The sequence below is a fragment of the Rhinopithecus bieti genome, unplaced genomic scaffold, assembly GCF_001698545.2.
Source record: "Rhinopithecus bieti isolate Rb0 unplaced genomic scaffold, ASM169854v2 scaffold_23881, whole genome shotgun sequence".
In the NCBI taxonomy this organism is placed as follows: domain Eukaryota; kingdom Metazoa; phylum Chordata; class Mammalia; order Primates; family Cercopithecidae; genus Rhinopithecus; species Rhinopithecus bieti.
Genome location: NW_016811421.1, coordinates 421,318 through 438,935, shown reverse-complemented (window position 1 = coordinate 438,935; position 17,618 = coordinate 421,318). Strand labels below are relative to the sequence as shown.

General features: G+C 40.3%; 1 protein-coding gene across 1 annotated transcript in view; it reads right to left on the bottom strand.

The window, feature by feature from the left end:
• Window positions 1-17,618, bottom strand: part of ICA1 (islet cell autoantigen 1) — a 161,237-nt gene that overhangs the window by 143,030 nt on the left and 589 nt on the right.

Here is a 17,618-nt window from a genome sequence, read left to right as displayed (position 1 = left end):
CAGGACATAGGCATGGGCAAGGACTTCATGACTAGAACACCAAAAGCAATGGTAACAAAAGCCAAAATAGACAAATGGGATCTAATTAAACTAAAGAGCTTCTGCACAGCAAAAGAAACTACCATCAGAGTTAACAGTCAACCTACTGAATGGGACATAATTTTTGCAATCTAACCATCTGACAAAGGGCTAATATCCAGAATCTACAAAGAACTTAAACAAATTTACAAGAAAAAAACAACCCCATCAAAAAGTGGGCAAAGGATATGAACAGACACTTCTCAAAAGAAGACATTTATGCGGTCAACAGACACATGAAAAAATGCTCATCATTATTGTTCATCAAAGAAATGCAAATCAAAACCACAATGAGATATCATCTCATACCAGTTAGAATGGCAATCATTAAAAAGTCAGGAAACAATAGATGGTGAAGAGGATGTGGAGAAACAGGAATGCATTTGCACTGTTGGTGGGACTGTAAACCAGTTCAACCACTGTGGAAGACAGTGTGGTGATTCCTCAAGGATCTAGAGCTAGAAATACCATTTGACCCAGTGATCGATCCCATTACTGGGTATATACCCAAAGGATTATAAATCATGCTACTATAAAGACACATGCACACGTATGTTTAGTGAGGCACTATTCACAATAGCAAAGACTTGGAACCAACCCAAATGTCCATCAATGATAGAGTAGATTAAGAAAATGTGGCACATATATACCATGGAATACTATGCAGCCGTAAAAAAGGATGAGTTCATGTCCTTTGCAAAGACTTGGATGAAGCTGGAAACCATCATTCTGAGCAAACCATCACAAGGACAGAAAACCAAACACCACATGTTCTCACTCATAGGTGGGAACTGAACAATGAGAACACTTGGTCACCGGGTAGAAACATTACACAGTGGGGCCTGTTGTGGGGTGGTAGGCAGGGGGAGGGATAGCACTGGGAGAAATACCTAATGTAAATGAGGGATTGATAGGTGCAGCGGACCAGCATGGCACATGTATACTTACGTAACGAGCCTGCATGTTGTGCACATGTACCCTAGAATTTAAAGTATAATAATAACAAAAAAGAAGAAATATACTATGAGTTTAAATGTTCTAATAGCCATGTAAAGAAAATTTAAAAACAGTGAAATTAATGTTTATATATTTTAAACCAATATATCTGAACTATTATTTCAACATATGATCAATATAAAAATGAGTGATATATTTTACATTAATTTTTTTACCAAGTTTAAAATATAGTATCTTATACTTTCAGGAAATCTCAATTCACACTAGCCATATTAAGTACTCAAGAGCCACATGGGGTTAGTGGATACCACATTGAACAGTGCAAGTTTAGCAGTAAAGACAGATATACAATTTCCAGAATCAGGAGAGCCTTGACATTTGCAAGGGACATATAACAATGTCCCCTTAATGAATCCTCAAATTTGGAAATTCTGCTGTAAAAATATTTTCCCTGTAAAATGGAATAAAGTCTATGATTAGCTAATACTTCATGATTCTGCAATGGAAGCTATTTCTCCACTTCTGCCACAAGGCACTTATGAAACAAACCCAAAATGAATGGTGTCACATCTCCAGCTTTTTAAGGGCACAGAAAAGATGTCCTAAAGATCTGCTTGTGGTCATCTTACCTTGGCAGATAAGCAAAGAAAGGCAAGTAACAAGATGCTTATGGACTGCGAGTGCCAAGATATTGTCACAGTCAGCACAACTTGATTGCATGAATGTTTTTCACAAACTGTTTCCTCAAAGAAGACAAAGCAGTTGCACCAATAATTAAGATCTGCTCAAAGAAGCCGAGGCCCAAGGATTAACAGATCAATGAAAAACAAGTTTCTAATTTTGATATAATAACCCGGGGAGTGTGGGAATGAGTTGGTGAGGAGCAGACTCTGTGTCTAAGGCAGAAATAAAGGGAAAGGAAAGGCATCTTCCTGCTCAGAAGTGGAACTGCTGCTGAGGTCAGCACCTTCTTCTTAGGTGACACTAAGACTACCAACCCAATCCCTTTAGATTTTCCTACACTGCACCTTGATGGGGTTGCAATATATTCACCTCATGGTCCAAAGCCAGCCATTAAAACCATAGTTGTTCTCAGCCACATCCATTTGACTGAGAAACCACTTTGCTCTGTGGGAAGAATTGAGAGAACGGGGGGAAGGATACTTTGTTCAGGTTTTATGTTGGGATTCTGTGCTCCTGCACAATAACTATGCTCGTTTTTTCCTTTTTTCTTTTTCTTTGAGACGTAGTCTCACTCTGTCACTCAGGCTGGCGTGCAGTGGCGCGATCTCGGCTCACTGTAACCTCTGCCTCCTGGGTTCAAGTGATTCTCCTGCCTCAGCCTCCCACGTACCTGGGACTATGGGTATTCGCCACAACACCTGGCTAAGTTTTTGTATTTTTAGTAGAGATGGGGTTTCACCATGTTAGCCAGGATGGTCTCGATCTCCCGACCTTGTGATCCACCCGCCTTGGCCTTCCAAAGTGCTGGGATTACAGGCATAAGCCACCGTGCCTGGCCTTTCCTTTTTATATATGCTTGCTGTGCTGAGTCCTCAATTTTATTCCCCCATGTAGATGGGCAAAAGACTACAGCAATCGTCCCACTTGTCATTACTTGCTAGAGCCATTTAATAACCATTTTAGGCTGGATGTGATGCCTCAAGCCTGTGATTCCAGCACTTTGGGAGGCCAAGGCAAGTGGATCGCTTGAGCCCAGGAGTTTGAGACCAGCCTTGTGAACATGGCGAACCCTGTCTCTACAAAAAAATAATAATAAGAAGAAATTAGCTAGATGCGGTGGCACACGCCTACAGTCCCAGCTACTCAGGAGGCTGACATGGGAGGATCAATCGAGTCCGGGAGGTCAAGGCTGCAGAGAGCCATGATGGAGATACTGAGCTCCAGCCTGGGTAACAGAGTGAGATCCTGTATCAAAAAAGAAAAGAAAAAAGAAAAAAAAAAACAAGCCATTTTGAACAAACTGGACAGCTTGGTCATGAATAAGACATGCATAGAAGTTTTCTCCTAACACCCAAAGGTATACAGAATGCTAAAACAAGCCAGGTTGTAAGTACAGAGTTTGATTCATTGCTACAAAGTAGACAGGAGTGTTTTTCCCTAGCTGCCTTGAACCCAGATACTAGATTCTTCTCCTTGGAAATATAATCTGGGAAGATACTTTCATTCCATATAAGCTGGCTTCAGATGCAATGAAAGCTTGTTCTGACCTAAAACTCTTTTTCTATGCATTTCTTCAAGGCAGTGAAGTTAACTGATGGCACTTCTGATTACTTTTGAATTATGCAAAGAATCTAAAATTCTTAAGCCAATCCTTGTTTACAGTAAAGCTAAGATCAGTAGTCATTCCACTATATTGGTATTCTCTACCCACAAAATTTGACCAGTTTTCAGTATCTTGTTCTTTCATACACTAAAACACATCAGGCAGTAACTTGGTAAAACTCAAATGTAGTTAACTTTTCTTCAGAGAAGCAGAAATGTGTGCCTCCTCGTCAGTTTATTAGATCAACTATCTCTGTTTTTTTTTTTTTTTTGAGACGTAGTCTCCGTCCGCCAGGCTGGAGTGGCATGGGCCGGAGTCTCAGCCGGTCTGCAGAGCACTACGCCCCCCGGGTTTACGGCCATTCGTCCTGCCCTCACAGCCTCCCGAGTACACTGGCTACGCGCGCCGCCACGTCGCGCACCTGGCCATAGTTTTTGTTTTTTTTAGTAAAGACGGGTTTCACCCGCGCGTGTTAGCCAGGAACTGGTCCCTCGATCCTCCTGCAACCTCCGTGCATCTGCCCGGCTCTCGCCTCGATCGAAATGCTGGATTAAGGCTTGAGCCACCGCGGCCTGGGCCCAACTATCTGCTTTTAATATTAATATGGAACTGGCTTCCTCTTGTATCATGTTTCCTAAGCATGTCATTTTACCTATGCAAAGATTCATGTATCAAATTAATTACTTTCCAACTTTAGTGGTAGAATTTCTCTCTTCCATTCAGTGGGTAGCTTTTCTGCTGGTTGGAGTACCAGCTGAAACTGAGTCCAGAATCCCTTTTACTTGTGTCTGTACTGAGCATATGGTGGAATCTCTTGAATTGCATATCTGAGCCAATGCCAAATTTGTCATTTTCCTCTTTAATTTATTCAACATTTCTATTTTCTAGATAAAAATTGTCATTACCTTAGAGTTCTTCAGTTATTTGGGAAGTAGGGTGCCATTTTTTTCCCTCATAAGAAACATGCTTTTTTCAGGCCAGGAATAGTGGCTCATGCTTAGAATTCCAGCACTTTGAAAGGCCAAGGCAGGTGGATTGCTTGAGCTTAGAAGTTTGACCCAGCCTGGGCAATATGATGAAACCCTGTCTCTACCAAAAATACAAAAAATTAGCTGGGCGTGGTGGTGCACACCTGTGGTCCCAGCTATTCAGGAGACTGAGGTGGGAGGATTGCTTGAGCCAGAAAGGTGGAAGTTGCATTGAGCTGAGATTATGCCACTGCATGCCAGCTTCGGTGACAGAGTAAGATGCCCACCACTCCCTCAACCTCTTGAAAGAAAAGAAAAGAAACAAACTTTTCAGAACAGAACAGGGTCTTGCAATGATGTGGGTGCAAAGTGGTATATTAGAAACATCCCATGGTGAAATCACTCATTCCTAAACACCAGCTTCACAGCACCACATGCCATAGAATCTAAGGTACAAATCTGTTCACATTCCATCATTCCTGGGTTACAGTCACTACCTGGTCAACTGTCAGGCAGTCATTTTTCTTTCTTCATGGAATATAAATGGTAAGACCTCCTGACCAATAGTTTCTTGTATTTGATAAAATGAAGAGTAATTCTTTAATATCAAACTTCTGTAAAATTATACATCACTATGTGCCCCAGACTTTTGTGGCTATTTGTATATAACTGAAAAAAAAAAAAAAAAAAGAATCTGCCATCAGAAGATGCTACATGCTGCCTGTGATGGGACACAAATGCCATGGCAGAGGAAAGGGCCAGGGTTCGAGGGACGCAGAGCAGAGGCACAGAGCTGGCTTCCCACACAGCCTCTGGGCTGTCTCTAAGAATTAGTCGTTGCTGGAGAGGCAAAGGCTGGAAGTGTGGTGGGGAGGGAAGTGGTTTTACTGTAGGTAGAGGGAATGCAGTGAACAAATTCTTCCATAGCAGACCTGTCAGTGATGTGTGTAACCAACTGTAAGCAGTTGTGCATTATAATTTAAAGACAGGCAACAGGCGAAACAGAGGGGCCAGCCTCTGAAGCACCATGTGCCACTTTCAGCATTTAGATATACTCTAGCCACTGGAGGGTAGAGACTCAATGCTGTTTATTTCACACTCGGTGGGCACCTTTTTTTGTCCTGCCTTTGTTAGGCAGTTAGTTTTTGGACTATCCATCACAAATATTGGAAGTTGGTGACATGTCTCTCAGATTTAGCTTCCAATTGCATGGTACTAATTTACGTAACTTCTTCCTCATTCCATTTTCCTGTTATTTCAGAGATCAGTTTCGTCTGGAAATGTGACCGGGCTTCAATATTTTGTTTTCCATACACTAAAACTTACACATCATGCAATAATTTTATAAAACTCAAATGTAGTGAACTTTTCTTCAGAGGAGTGGAAATGCGTTCCTCCTACTCACTTTATTAGACTATTTCTTTTCAAATGATCTGAAGTGACACAGGTATTTGGGTTTATTTCTCTGGTGTGTAACTTCAGAACAAACAGAAGTCATATAATTCAGAGCCTAGAAAGAGATGAGAAAGAAGTGAATAAAGCTCCCTCCTTCTGAAATGGGACTTGTGATCCAGGGAGGAACAGGGCCAATCGTCTTCAGAGCCAGGACTCCCACATGGGGTCCTACCCTTGCCTGATGACCAGAGGAAATGCTGATTTGTCAGAGGTTTTAGGTGCTAAGGTAAAAATAATTGGATGTCTGTACATTTCTTTTGGGCAAAGTATGTTTTCATCATTTTTCCTAGATGTTTGTCTCTAGCCACTTCCTCTTATGTCAATAATGATTTTATAATTTCTTATGGAGAGAAGTGTATTTGAATATAAATATTAAAACAGTTTCAGTAGAAGCAGTGAAAAAAAACTGGAACAATTCCTCCAGGCATAATTAACCATATTAATTATTATTTTTAAAATCTTGATTCATCAAATCCTGTTCTCAAGTGGTTGAGAAATGGGGATTCCCGTGGAGGAGGGGAAGTTAAATTAGCCTTCCATCTTTTCAAAAGCTAAGTATTAATTAAAGTAACATGATTTGATTAGTTTTTATGGATGTTTTTCCTACCTCTCAGATACCATACAGCTTGTCCTTTCGGATTTTGATGTGGTCACAATTACCTGAGCATTCCACACAACTGCACACAAGGCTGCAGTGAGCTCTGACCCCCTCCCTGCACTCCAGCCTGGGCGACTGAGTGACTACACAACTTTAAATGATTTCTGTTTCCAGTTTTGTGCCTCCTGCAATGATTTGTGACATTTCATAAATTCACAAATAAATGTGAAACGGGATCATGTTTTAATTTTGTGAGTCAGCAAATATTACCAAGAGGAAAACAGAATTCTGATCTTATTCAAGGTAGCTAAAAGCTGAGTTTTTATTTTAACCCAACAGATGCAAGTCACTGTTAAAATCTGTATTTTCTGTTAATGAACTAAAGTCTTAGGATATTTTCTTTTATTAAAGAAAATATTTTTTAAATTTTGAGACAGGATCTTGCTCAGTTGCCCAGGCTGGAGTGCAATTGTGCCATTACAGCTCACTGCAGACTTGACCTCCTGGACTCAAGTGATCCCCCCCACCTCAGCCTCTTCAGTAGCTGGGACTACAGGGATTTGCCAATACGTCCAGCTAATTTTTTTATTTTTAGCAAAATACCAGCCAAGGCTAGTCTCAAACTCCTGAGCTCAAGCGATCCACCAGCCTTGGACTTCCGAAGTGCCAGGATTACAGGCGTGAGTCACTGTGCCCACCCAGATATTTTTAAATGATTGTTTTATTTACATTTCAAAAGAACTCAGGTGTTATATACAATGATTAAGTTATATACAATGATTAAGTTTGACGACTCCCTAAAACTATTAAAATCATTTTCCTAAAGTATGTATTTTGAAGGTTTCCCAATATGCTTCTTGATATAAATAAAAGCTGGTAAATCCATGACCATGTCACACACTTAGTCATCACTTCAGCGATCTGGCTTCACTTTGCTCATCTGTAAAACAGTAGACTAGGCTAGTGGCCATCTAGGATGCCCCATGTCACAAAAATAATACAACTAATTTAAATTACTTTCAGAGACATGTATATCTAAGATAAAGCTTAGAGATAATGAACACAACATCCTTTTCAATGATGAAAAAATTGGGGTTCTAAAAATAGAGATGACTTGTCCAAGATCAGGTTAAAGGTCAAGTTCAAATAGAGGAATGCTGGGAATGAAACACTAATCAGCCAGTTAACAATTTGGTGCTCTCCTCTGTCTCTTCATCTATTCCAAGAGACATTTCTGAAAAGAAAATATCAAATATAACAGAAACAAACAAACAAACAAAATTGCCAAGCTACTTTCTAAAATGTCATCATCTTCAGCATTAATGTTATTTAAAAATTTTAAAATATTATATCCATGTAAAACAAACTAAAAACAAACCAGAAAACTCAAACTGCTCATAAAAGGTGTGGTCTAGGTCTTGCTCCTCTTTCTTTTGCCTAAAGCCCTCCTTTCAAAGGATGATCGATGGTGAATTTTGTGCTACACCAAAAATCATGGCAGTAATAACAAAGAGGTTGGTATTTGCAAACAACAAACCTAAAAGAAATCCAGAAAGATAAAAATATATAATGTAAAACAACACTAGAAACAGAACAAATGGGTTGCCTCTACTAAAGAAAAATAGTAACTTTTAAAATTCACAGTATAAATTATATTCACCTTTGATTTTATTTAGTTTGGCTTATATAACTTTCAAATATCAAACCAAATTTCACATACAGATTTTACTCTGTATTTATGGTGGCATTTTCTTTAAAAGCTTAACTTCAAAAGGTGAAGAATGAAGGAGCACCCTAATCAGGTAAAAGTCTCGATCAAGTTCTATAAAGGAATACTACACCCTTCAATGTCAGCACAGAACATTATTAAATGATAGGTCTAAGTGTTATCCTTATATTTTATTGGGATCAAATTATAAAACTTGGAAGGCTCTTACAAATCTTACTTTAAAGAATGGCACCAACTTAAATTTTCTTTTTATGGAAGAATAACCTGAGATAAATTAACTTTATCATCTAAGACTATGCAGTCCAATATAGCAGACACTAGTCACATGTAACATGAGCACTTGAGATATGGCTGGTATGAATTCAGATGTGCTCTAAATGTTAAATTCACACTGGATTTTGAAGACTTAGTAACAAAAAATTAAAATGTCTCATTAATAAATCTATATATTTACAGTTATATAAATTATTATTTCATGTTGATACATTATATATATTTAAATTTTAAATAACTACATTTATATGTTACATATTTATATGTATTATACATTCTGCTTTATATTTAATTATATTTTTTGCTTATTTATATATTACTTTTTAATATTTTATGTTGAAACAATATTTTGAATATTTTGGGTTAGATCAAATAAATTATCAATTTAATTTAAGCTGTTTCTTTTTAGTTTTTGTTTTGAGACAGGGTCTTACTGTGTTGCCTAGGCTGGTCTTGAAACCCTAGGCTCAAACAATCCTTCCACCTCAGCCTCCTGACTAGCTGGAATTATAAGCATGGCACACACCACAGCCCCCAGCTTATTTCTTTTAGTTTTAAGCTAAAATATTTTACTATTGGTAGAATGTTTTAAATTACATATGTGGTTGCTGTTATATTTTTGTTGGAGAGCCTCAGTTTAAGACATCAAGCAAATCAAAAAAGAGCTAGAAATTAATTCCATAACTTAGGTCACCAATACTCTGTACTAGTTACAAATACCCTTAAACAGTTATTTCTGCACAGAATCTCTGACATTCTGTCAGAGATGTCATTGCAAAAATAAAATCATATATATCTTCTTTTGAAGTAACCTAAAAATGACTGTACTCCATACTTTTACAAGTTTAAAAAGGTCCAAATCTGTGTGCACAACGTACTATTTTTTTCAAATTGGATTCAGGTGAATAGTAAGTGAAGTGGATGGGCTACTATAAGACCATCAGAGTAAAAGTATAAGGACTATATGATGTAACATACACAATATGTATCCACAAATGTAAAATGTATACATATATTTATAAATAAGAAATATATACAGCTGACCCCTAAAGAAAATGGGTTTGGATTGCTTGGGTCCACCTATACACCAATTTTTTTCAACCAACGGCTAGAAAATAGTAATTTTTATATTTTTTATAATCATATTTTTTATATTTAATTATATTAAATATAAAATAATATTTTTTTGCTTATAATTAAATATAAAGAGAGAAACCTGGCATAAGAAACCTGTGTATATGGAGAGTCAACTTTTCATATACATACATGGGTTCTGCAGGGCTCTGCAGAACTTGAATATGTGTGGATTTTGGTAGCTGAGGGTGGTTCTAGAACTAATCCCCTGTGTATATGGAGGGATGACTTTAATTCATATGTACACAGAAAGGTATGAATGGTTAATAACACCAGTGTGAAGGAAGAACAAGAGTATGAATGGGGGACTATAATTACATGAAACTGCACATAAGCATGATGTCAGTCATCAGAATAATTAGGGAGATGCTAAAGTTTACAAGGTTCTCTTCCTTTAAAATTAAATTCATAATTGGAAGCCTCCAAAAGATGTGATCAAGCAATTTGTTATGACTCCACAGAATCTCCTGGCTGAGAGTGAGGAAAGAATTTACAGATCATTTAGTCCAACCTCCTCTTTTCATTGAGGGAACCGAGGGAAATTTGGGGGAATTTCCCGAGTCACAGAGTAAACCTTGTCTCATTAGACTTAAATGACTGAAATATGCAGACACCAACATGTGGTTTATAAAATGTGTATGCTGTGCACAGGTCCTGTAAACAAACCACCACAGCTCCTTTCTCTGGGAATGGCACATATTCCAGAACTTTCCTTGGTTAAGCTGTGGCAGGTAAATCATGTTTGAAGTTTGGGCTAGCTTAGGAGCAGGGAATGCAGGCAGGAGAAGGGAGGAGCAAAAAAGGATCTCAGAGGTCAACAGCAAAGGGAAACAGGCAGCAGAAGAAAGCACTATATGCTCATGTACGCCCAACTAACAGCACCATGCTTGCCTCTACTGGGTCACCTAGTTGGTGTTATTTGAGAATAAAGATCCCTTTTTCAGGTTCTCTCTACTTCCTCAGGAAATAAATAGCAGCAAAGCCCAGAGCTTACAAAGCACAAGACTGATTATTTTGATGGGGGTCAGGAAAGACAGCGATATTGGGCATGTACCCTCTAGGGCAGGCCCAGGTAGAAAACCCAGAAAGTTGCATGAAGGCACTGAGCTCCAGGTTAGGAGTGCAGAGAAGAGAGAAACAGGAAGCAGAAAGTGGGGAGTGGCTTAGCACAAACACAACACAATGTTTACATACTTCACAATGATGCCAATACTGCATATGGCAATGAGTCAACAGCATTAGGCACCAGGACACTTAGTTCTTGGCCTTCAGGGAGCAGTGGGTGGAAGAAAACCCTGCAGGGTGGTGATAGGCAGTCTCCCTCTCCATGCACTCTGGGGAACCATGGCCTTGGCATCATGCTGGGCACCTTCTGTCACAGTTTCCACTCTCGGTATACCCCTCCTCACTTCTTTGGAGCTATCCAGAACCATGACTATAACCTGCTGTTCACTTCCTTCTCCCTAGGAAGGACAGCTCCTACACCCTTGCCCCTGCCCACCTTAGTCCATCTATTGTCTCTTCTCTTTCAAGTTAATCAACCTCCCTTGATTTCTACCCTCACGCCTCATTCTTCAACCTCTTTCTCAGTTCCCATCTTCTTCCTTCTCTTCACAGTCAAGAGTTCTAAGCCCATGCTGTCTGGTTCCTTTCTCCACCAGCCCAGAGAACATCTTTCACTATGGGCCCCACTCAAGTCCTCATTTCTCGTGACCTTTGACCATGTTCTCTTCCTTTCTTGAAATGCTCCTCTTCCACTACTTTTCAGGAAATATTCTCCATAGTTTTCTACCTTTTCCATTTTCTTTGCTGGCTGCTTTTCCTCTGTGCCTGCATCTCAAATATCAGTATCTGTAAGGTTCCAAGCTTGGAACTTTATTTGCTCTCATTAGGTGATTTCTCATTAGGTGAGACCACTTCTATGGCTTCAACTGCCAGCTGTATGCCAACAACTTCCAAAATCACACACTTCTCCAGGGCACCAGATCCACATTTCCACCTCCAGATGGTCATCTTTACCTGGATTGTTCCATAGGCACTTCAAATTCAGCAAATCTAAAACTAAACTCCTCACTTTCCATCTGTACTCCCAAATTCTTCTTCTTTCTGTGGTCCCTATGTTAATTACCAGCACTAAATCTACTGAATGGCCTAAGGTGAAGACCTCACTTCTTTTACTTTTTCTTTTCTTTTGGCAGGGTCTTGCTCTGTTGCCCAGGCCGGAGTGCAGTGGCACAATCATGGCTCACTGCAGCCTTGACCTGCTGAGCTCAAGCGATCCTCTTACTTAGCCTACCAAGTAACTGGGACTATAGGCACATACCACCACACCCAACTAATTTTTTAAATTTTTGATAGAGATGAGGTCTCACTATGTTGCCCAGGCTGGTCTCAAACACTTGAGTTCAAGCGATCCTCTTGCCTTGGCCTCCCAAAGTGTAGGGTTACAGACATAAGCCACCACACCCAGCCTCTTTCATCTTTTGCAACCAGTCTCCAGGTTATCTCCATTCTACCTCTTAAAAAGTGATTAAATGCATCTTATGTTTTCTATCTTCATAGCTACGACAACCTAGGCCTTAAGAGGCAACACTATCCATGTACTTGTCCATTCCAATCTTTACAACACTGCCCGACCTATCACTATATGATGCAAATCTAATTATTCCACTCTCCCACTTAAAATGTTTTAACTGCTTTCTCTTGCCACTAGAGAAATTCCAAACATTTTTGGAAAAAACACAAGCCCCTTCACATCCTGGATCCCCTCCCCACCCTCCAACAGAACTATTCCCTCTGCACATGTCAGAACACTTGTGCTTTCCTGAATACACTATGCACTTCAAGGCCTTGAGATGATTCTTTCCACTTGGAATGCCCTTCCCTCCTTTGTCTGATTGACTAACTTAGAACTTACATCAAGACCTTTCGCAAATATTGCCTCTTCAGTGAAGTCTTACCAACTCAACATCTCTTCTTTATCCCTCTCCCCAGGGGTCTTGCACTCCAGTCCTCCCCACTGAAGAATTAACTGCTCCATACTGGTGGTGCCACGGCACTCCTGTACTCTCCTTCAAGGAGCTAATTACATCTGTATCTCCTGCACCAGACTGTAGGTCCCATGAGTATAGGGACCCTCAAGTTCATCTTTGCCTTAAGCATGGCCCCTGGAGCACAGTAGTCATTCAGTAAATACATGCTGGGCAAGGGGCAATAATTATGTGCCATCACTTACCAAGCACTTTACACGTGTGAAGTACTTAACATCATTATGTCATCGCCACACATTATGAAGGTGATATCAACCCATTTTGCAAGTGAGAAACAAAGTTTAGAAGGATGAAGTAATTTACCCAAAGTCAGCAACTGGTAAACACAAGTTTACTTTTGATTTCTGAGCTCTTTTTTAAATTAACTCTGCTCTACTCTTGGATGAAAGGAGGTTAATTAATGGGGCTATGTTTCAATAAAAACAATCTCCCCTAATCACAGGCTTAGGTGCTGGGTTAGTCCCAAATCCATTGCCAATATGGTGCTACTGTGCACAACAAAACCTGCAATTACTGATTGACTTTTTCCTTGATGGTTGTCAGGGTTCCTACGACTAAGGAGAGGGGCACTATTTATAAAAATCAGTTTCGTGGTCTCTGGCTTAGAATGCTCTACCCTGGAAACATCACAGAGAAGGCTGGATTTTCCCCGAGGTACTATTAGGTTTCAGACATTGATGTCTATGCCCTGTTGTGGGAATAGAGATGTGGGAGTGAGTGTGATCATGATGATGGTAAGAGATGGATTTCAATATGTATACTCTTGGAACATTGTTGCAATACTTAAGAGTCACTTCTTATACAAACACTTTCACTACCTAGAACCAGAGGACCTTTCTAGTTTCCAATCTAGACTCTTAAAATTAACAATGACTACTATCTATATATTCAGTGGTCCATCACCGAACACATACACCTCATATTTTCCACTCCACAGAACTATATTGCATTCAGTCAACCTCTCTTAATTTATGTATTTTCTGCTAAATGTATTCTAAAATTGAACCCTGCAATGTTCTCTAATTCTAACGACTTTTTAATATTAGTTCCCTATTTTCTACTAATACCTCCACCACCTCCACAACCATGCAACAAATAATTGGAATCAGTCCTGTGCTTACACTGATTAGTGCATTTAATCCTCCAGAATCACAGATGATCAAACTTGTCCATGGCCACTCAGCTAGTAATGGACACACATAGACACCGGGCTCCAAACATGAGGACTATTTGTATTGGTATTCTCTCCCTTGCTTGTTGACTTTTGTACACACGTACACATGGTTGGGAGTGGGGAACGCTCTTTCTCCCCACTCCCAACTCTTATTTACCTGCCGAATTCCTACTGGTTGTTTAAGGCTCAACTTAAGGGCAATCTCCTCCATGAAGCATCTCAGGTTTTCTCTGCTCTCTCTCCTGGTTGCCCCTGCCCTGGACTGCATTACCAACTGTGCCTCTGTCTCCTCCCTGCTTTCCCTGAAAGACAACTGGTTAGTTGACTCCTCTCTCTCTCTTTTACTGAGCTGTAGGCTCCTCCATAGCATGATCGGGTCTGAGTCTTGGGATTCTGAGCACTTAGCACAGTGCGTAGCTCGTGGCACATATACAACCAATGCTTGTTCAATACTAAGTCATCCCACTTCTCTGATTTGGTCAAAGGCCTGATGGATGATGTTACCTGACTTAGCAAGACAGACAGATGATTCCCATCATGAGTGATGCAGGCTATCATTTCCCCACCTTTTCATGAACTCATTCTAGCTCACTAGGTTTACACTGGAACAAGTAGTTACCACTAATTGAGGAACTGCCACTTCTCAGACACTGGGGTGTATGCTTCACTCATATTACTGAGTATCCTTACAATACTGCCAAGTTGACATAATGATTTATATTCATTTCATGAAGAACTTATCTTAAGTAACTGGCCTACAGTCACATAGTAGGCAGGCTTTGTTGTAAAAACAGGTATAAAATGCCCTATCACATGGAGTCTTCCCTGTCCTGGAGAGATTCATTAGTTATTTGTGAAAATTACTTACAGGCCAAAAAACAAAAACTATGTTAATTTGATGCTAGAACACTAAATAGTAAATTGCTAGAATAGTAAAAGTGTGGTCAGCTAGGATTTTTAGAGACTCCAAGGCAGTTCTACCATATGGATCTATCCATGGCAAATCATGCCTGCAGTCCTTATCAGACAGATGGAGATTATTATATCTATTTACCTAAAAGGGGGTTGAATATCATATAAGATCATAGTTGCCAAAGTGCTTTGTGAAGGAAGAGGACAGAGGCTCATTTTAGAGCAGTGTGCTGGACAGTTTCACAGCAGTGGGAGACCCTAGGGATCAGAGCTACCCGAGATGTTGTTTAACAGCAGATGAGGGAAGCTTGACTGGGAATCCACATTTATGACAACAAGTCCCCAAATGATTCTCTGGGATACTAAAGTTTGAGAAATAACAGGTTACAGTAGTGCTTCTCAAATGTTAACATACACATGGGGATCTTGTTAAAATGCAGATTTGAATTCAGTGGGTCTGGAAGAGAGTAGCAGGCAGGCTAAAATTTTGCATTTCTAATAAGCTCCCAGGGGAGGCCACATGCTACGGGTCCTTGGACCACGTTTGAGTGGCAGGGGCTTGGAAGATCTATCCCCACTGGAACAAATTAGATTTGCTTGGTTTCTGATTACACCCCCCAACTTCAGAGAGTGTTTTCCATAAAGCCCAGGGTCTTAGTATTGGTATAAAATTACTTGAACTACTCAAAGCCAAATTGAAATATACTTCCTATCACAGGTAAACCAGCACCATTCTTTTTAGATAGGGATAGCATACGTTTAGCATGTGAAAGAATAATTTATTACTACTGAGAGAGTCTTATTTAAAAGTGTGCAAAGCATGTTATATACATTATCTCTAATCTCCACCCTGCCCCTAAAAAGGTAGATATTCCTGTTCTGTAGATAAGGAAATGGTGACTTATGTAACTTGGTCAAGGTCACACGGCTAGTTAGGTGTTACCACAGGGATTCTGATCTTGCTCCATCAGGATCCAAAGCCCATGTGTCCTCTGTACTCCCTCAGAGTGCTAGATATGATTGTGATATGAAATGCATCAGCTTGGGAATCAAGAAAAAAGCGGGGAGGGGGGGGAAGTTTTTTGAGTTTAAGGCTCTGCTGAGGCAGATTGTGAACGCTGGTAGTGTTGGGGGATAAGGTTCGTTAGTGATCTATGTTGCCTCACGGACAAAAACATGCAGATAGCATCCTTATTAATGGTTCCCATAAATCTGATAATGCAGATGGAAAAAAAGGACACTAGTGACCAGCGTGCTGATTAGAAACACGGCCACCTACCCTGAGGCTCAACCAACTAAGAGGAAAAATTCCTCCTGACCCTTGTGGTCTGTCAACTTCCTCACTCTCTCTTGTATGAGGTTTCTGTAATCTAAAAAGTTCATACCAAACACAGGTTTACCCTTCTATGTTATGGCATAATTGCCAGACCTCCATACCGCTAATGCTGCTTGCATCTGAAGAAAATGTACTATTTAGTCAAATGCCTTGAAAATGTAGTTATTTTGAAGGCTCTGAGTAACAAAATTTTCTATACTTTTCGTGAGGTTGATGTGGAAATACACACTGCGGTAAAGATGCATAGAGAAAGCGGTCAGATAGTTACTTAGGACTTCCAAATGGGGGAAAATAGTTACAAAATAAACCATCCAGGCAATTACCACCCAGTGTCTTCAGCACTCGATGATCCACTGGTGGAGGACACAGGGTTAAGGTTTTTTTAACATCAGGTCTCTCCACAAATAGTCCTCTGTAGCTTAACTGTTACGTTTTCTAAAGGTTCATCTTTATAAACAGTACAATTACTTCCCTTTGTAATACAAACAGAAACAATTAGAAAGCAACATCTCTTGCAATTAAGATGTATGTACAGTATTAGTATAAAACCAGAGTGATATTTGAGCTATTAAGGATTATAAATCGATTTTGTCCCTATGGTATTCTCTACAAAGCGTGTTTCAAAAATAAAGACTGAAATCTAAAAGGATATCTTTGGTTTAAAAACTTAACAGCAGTTTTAGAGAGTGTGTGTGTTTTAAACAGCGGGTATGAAATTGCATCGGGAGCCTAGATTTCAAACTAAGCATTTATTTCACTCCCTAACCCCAAAACAGTTCAGATCTCAGATTCAAACCAGAGGGTCACAGAAACCAAAGTGAGATTTTCTGAAGAGACTTCACTGAAACGTATGGACAAAAACATGTTTGCGATGAGTCATATTTCATAGGACCGTAATGGCCAATGAATGTCTTATGTGCCTTTCTTCATACAATCAGTATCACTCCCAAGCAAGTTGGTGACATATTTTCCAGGCCTTGATAATTTTTATACAGTTACCAGATCTCACTAAGATTCACGAACAAAACCCTTTCTTGTGCTAATTTTTTAAAGCCATCTAAAAGAAGAGAACGCGATTCTTTCCAAACTAACTCTCCCCAACCAGGCAGTTAATGCCCTTCGCCAGTATAAGGGCGCGATACTTTTAAGACCCCAAAGAGAAGCTCAGGTGCTTTGGGGGCACTACAAGTAAAAAGACAGTGGGAAAGGTTCATGGACAGCCGCTTTGGGGTAAAGGCAGACATAACAACAGGATATGTTCGTTTCTAGAGGAAGCAGGAGCTGCAATAGCCCCGGAGCAGGAAAGGCGGAGTCAGCTGCACCCAAAGGAAACGGGCGCGCCAGGGTTTGCTGGAACCTGGAACCGGGGTTGCTTAAGGGCTCTCGCCCCGTCTAGTTCGAGACTACTGAGCACCTCGCCCCCGAGGGACCAAGCTCAGGTCTCCTGGCACTGGTGGTTATAAAGAGGTACCCATATGCTGTCTGCCGCCCCTGCCAAAAAACGGGCCACGGGGGAAAGAAAAAAAGCACACACCAGGCGCCGCAGCGGGTGAACTTGTCAACAAGTCGACCCTGGACGCGAGTCCCTGCCCACCAGGGAGCTCGGGGTCCTGGGGCCGGAGCCGCCGGGAAGGCGAGGCGCGGGTGGGGTGGGTGGGTGGGGTGGG